The sequence below is a fragment of the Trichosurus vulpecula genome, chromosome 8 (genome assembly GCF_011100635.1).
Source record: "Trichosurus vulpecula isolate mTriVul1 chromosome 8, mTriVul1.pri, whole genome shotgun sequence".
In the NCBI taxonomy this organism is placed as follows: Eukaryota; Metazoa; Chordata; class Mammalia; order Diprotodontia; family Phalangeridae; genus Trichosurus; species Trichosurus vulpecula.
Genome location: NC_050580.1, coordinates 147425209 through 147429817, shown reverse-complemented (window position 1 = coordinate 147429817; position 4609 = coordinate 147425209).

The window sequence follows — 4609 nt, the reverse complement described above, 5'->3', positions numbered from 1 at the left end:
GTCTTCTATTCTTTAATCCCTTCTCACACGTCACACCTTGTCCTCTTTCCACAGGTGCCTTGCCAAAGTCCAATCCCGGACCCAGTGTCGGTCTTCTCTGTTTCCATTCATGTCTTTGCAAATGGTGCTGACTGTAATGTGCCTAATCTCAACTAGGCCCTCATTGCAACAAGGCAGTCATAGGCACTATGCTAAGTGCTAGAGGTACAAAGAAAAGTAAAAGGCTTTCAATTTACAGTCTAATAGGGGAGAGAATATGCAGACAACCACGTACCAACAAGCTATGTACAGGAATACGTGGTGCTGAGGCTCAAAGTGCATAGGACTGCCTCTGTTAGCTGTCATCTAGTCCAGCCCCCTCGGCTTTTATTTTTCATATAGATGAGGAAACAGGCCCATTTTTTTAATCTCAGTTTTATTTACTATATAATTTCCAGTGAATCGGCCATGGTGCTTACTAATTGATAGTGAACGTGGTGGGTGGGAGGGAAGGAGTGAAAGAGCAGCCAGTGTTAGAATGGATAGGATGGCTAAGAAGACTGTCCTTAGGAAGGAGCCAGTTTTCAGTGAGAGCCAGAAGATAAAAGGAGTAGAAAAGGAAAAGATTTAAGATAAAGCAAGTTTGTTGCCTGTGGAGCAGGCATCCCAGAGACCATAGTGGAAGGGGTGAAAAGCTTTAGATTGAGATCACTGGGAAGTTTGCTTGAGGGAATGAGAAAAAGGGATTGGGGAGGGGCGGATCTATAAGAAAGAAATAACAGGAATAGGGTTTGAGTGATCATTTCTGGGGCTTTAGAATCACTGAAATGGAAAGGGTATGGGGTGGGGGAACAAATTTAGATAGTTTTTCATTGTCCATAGGGGTTTGGCCTGAAGGTAGAGAACTCTCAGGGCCTGAGGCAGTTCACAGGAGCAAATACTTGGAAGAGAAGGAATGGCACTGTTCTTTTCCCAAGGCAGACCACCAGGCTAGAGCCTTTCTCCTCTTCTCTGGACGGGAGGAGTCTGGTGCTCTACAGAATGGTGGTGTGCATCTCGTCAGGAGGCAAGAGACCAGTCAGGAAAACCTAGGTGATAGAATAGTGTTTTCTCCCCTTAGCTCAAAAAAACAAGAGACTAGTACTTGATGCAATGGTGTCTCTTCCCCAGGAAGACTGGAAATGAGGCAGGAGACCTAGGGGGGCTGGAGACAGGGCAACAAACAAAACAACTGGAATGATGGCCTTCTTTCCTCACCACAAGGCAGGAGACTGGCATTTTCTCCCCTTAACTCAAAGACGAGACTGGTTTGGGATAAAATCTACCTGCCTTGAGCTCCCCCCTTACCATACTTCTCAAAACCCCTTATTTAACATCATCTCTCATTCTCTTTTACACCAGTCTCCCATGAAGAGGTGGTCCTTCTGGCCAAGGTCATCCTTTGATTCTATACCCTACCATCTCCAGGAGATTATATTGTATTCACAATCATCCTCTTGCTCTAGTCTTTAGTTTGTATTTACTGGCTGCCTCCATCCTTAAAAAAAAGTCTTCAAGTGACTGTCATCCCCTAAATACACCCACTACTATCTCCTTTTCATAAACTACAAGAAAAAGCTGTTATCTCCACTTCTCAACTCCTTGCAACCTGGTTTCCACTCGATAAATTTCTCTCTCCAAATTTACCAGTGATCTCTTAACTGCCAATTCTGAAGGCCTTTTTTTTGACCTTCATTCTTTTTTACTTCTCTGTAGCATTTGATATTGTTGGCCCCCATGTCCCAAATATTCTCCCCAGGTTTTTGTGATACTACTTTCTCTTGTTTTTCTTCTTACTGGTGTGTCTTCTCCTCAGTCCCCTTTGCTGGATCATAATATCCCATTACCTGTAGGTGTACACCAAGGCTTTGCCTTGGGTTCTCTTCTCATTCTTCCTTCCTGGTGACCTCATCAGCTAAGACAGGTTCAATTATCTCTACACAGATAATTCTTACATGTAGATATCTACTTGAGCTGCAATACTGCTACATTACCAACTCCTTGTGTATTTTAAATTGGATGTATCAGGGATCTCAAACTGAACATGTCCAAGACAGAACTCATCTCCTACCCCTCCAACTACCCCTCTTCTGAACTCTGCTGTTTCTGCTGCATCTTTTCAGTTCCCCAGGTTTGCAATGTCAGAGTAATCCTTGCCTCTTCACCACCCATAACTAATCAGTTGCTAAGTTCTATCAATTCTGCCCCAGTCATGTTTCCTGCATCCATCACCTCTCCAATCACATGGCGCTACCACGCTAGCTCAGGTCCTTGTCACCTATTACCTGGACTAGAATAGCTTCTCAACTGGTTTCCTTGCTTTAATCCATTCTTCACACAGCCACCAAAGTGATATTCCTAAAGCAGAGGTCTGACTATGTCACATGCCTGCTCAATAAACTCCAGGGGCTCCCTATTACCACTGGGATGAACTACTAACTTTTCTTTTTGTTCTTCATGTGCTGGCTCTAACCTCCTTTTCCAGGCTTCTTATATATTACTTCCTTTTGAGAACACTGTGTTTTAGCTAAACTGTCTTTGCTGTTGGTCACAAAAATACTATATCTCCTGTCTCTGTCCCTCATGCTTAGAAGCACTCATCTCTGCATTTCCCCTGCAAAGACTCTATATTTTTCATCATAGCTCAGCTCAAGTGCCATCTCTAACATGAGACCTTTCCTGAGCTACTAAGTGCTCTTCCCACCAAATTACTCTCTATATATTGTGTAAGCTCCTTGAGAGCAAGTTTGTTTTATTTTTGTCTTTGTATCTCCGCTATTTAGTACTGGGATGCATTTGGTATGCAGAAGGCACTTAATAAATGGTAACTGATTGGTTTACACACATATGTGTATGTACACATATTGTAAATAATTTATTTTGATTAGAATGTGAACAGAGTTCAGGAGTAGAATCCCAAAATACTGACTTTGTCAACCTTTCCAGAAATTGGTGAGTCAAGTGCTAATTCCTTGAGAAATAAGAGTGATCCAGAAGCTAATGTATGATGGCAACAGGGAACTGGATGGGGTGGTACAGAAGTAGGAAATTAATTGAAGAAAGAGAAACTAAAGAGTGATGAAGACAGAAGGTCTAGAAGTGGTAGTAAGGAAACAATGAACAAGCATTTACCTCACACTTACTAGACTGGGTAACAGGACAGAAAAGGAAAATGACAAATGCTGGAGGGAATGTGGGAAAATTGTGACAGTAATGCACTGTTGGTGAAGCTGTGAACTGATTCAACCATTCTATAGAGCAATTTGGAACTATGCCCAAAGGGCTATAAAACCATGCATCTCCTTTAGCTCAGCAATACCACTACTAGGTCTGTATCCCCAAAGACATAAAAAACAAAAAGGAAAAGGACTTACATGTACAAAAATATTTATAGCAGCTGTTTTCTGGTGGCAAAGAATTAGAAATTGAGGAGATGCCCATCAACTGGAGAATGGTGAACAAGTTGTAGTATATGGGTATGATGGAATACTATTGTGCTATAAGAAATGATAAGCAGGATGCTTTTAGAAAAACCTCTAAAGACTTAAATGAATTGATGTAAAATGAAATTAGTAGAGCCAGGAGAATGTTGTACACAGTAACAGAAATATTATAAGATGATCAACTGTGAATGACTTAGGATTTATTCTCAGCAATACAATGATCCACGACAACTCTGAAGGACTTATAATGAAAAATGTTAACCATCCCCAGAGAAAGAACTGATGGAGTCTGAATACAGACTGAAGCATACTTTTTTTACTTTCAATATTTTTCTTGGGGTTTTTCTGGTTTGTTTTGTTTTATAATATGACTAATATGGAAATATGTGTTGCATGACTATACATGTCTAATCTGTATCAAATTGCTTGCCTTCTCAATGAGGAGGGTGGGGATGGAAGAAGAGAATTTGTAACTCAAAATTTTAAAAACAAATGTTAAAAATTATTTTTACATATAATTGGAGAAAAATAAAATATTAAATAAATTTTTTAAAAAAGGCAAATGGTCAACAAGCCCTGAAGGGGACCAGGAATTAGTTCCACAGAAGAAGAACAAAGCAAAGCACACACAGAACAGGTAAGAGGGACTTGCCCCAAGACCTTGATTATGCTATAAGCTTCTGGACCAGCCAGCCATTTCTTATTAGTTTCTTGCTGAGAAGACCGGTTTGAGGACATGGCCTTCCTAGGGCCTGCAAAGAAGCAGGGAAGGAACTGCAGCTAAGCAGGATAATGTAGGTGGAAAAGAGGGGCAGAAATGAAGTCCAATCAATATTCTAAGCCCCTAGGAAATCAAGGGAGCCACACATGCGCCAGAGAAAATCTACTCACAAAGAACTGATATTTCTTCAGCCTATCTCCACTTCTAAAAACCTGTGTTTCCTATGACTATCCAAAGAGAAAAGCAGTTTCCATATTGATGCCTATTATCAGTAAATGATAATTTCCTGGTAAAGCTGCATTATAATGAACCATTCCTTTCTTGTAATTCTTCCTATCTTTGCTGTTACCTTAAGAAAACTAAGTCTGAAGCTTCCTGACCATTAAGGCTTTTTTTTTTTTGACAATTCATTAACAAAGAAAACACA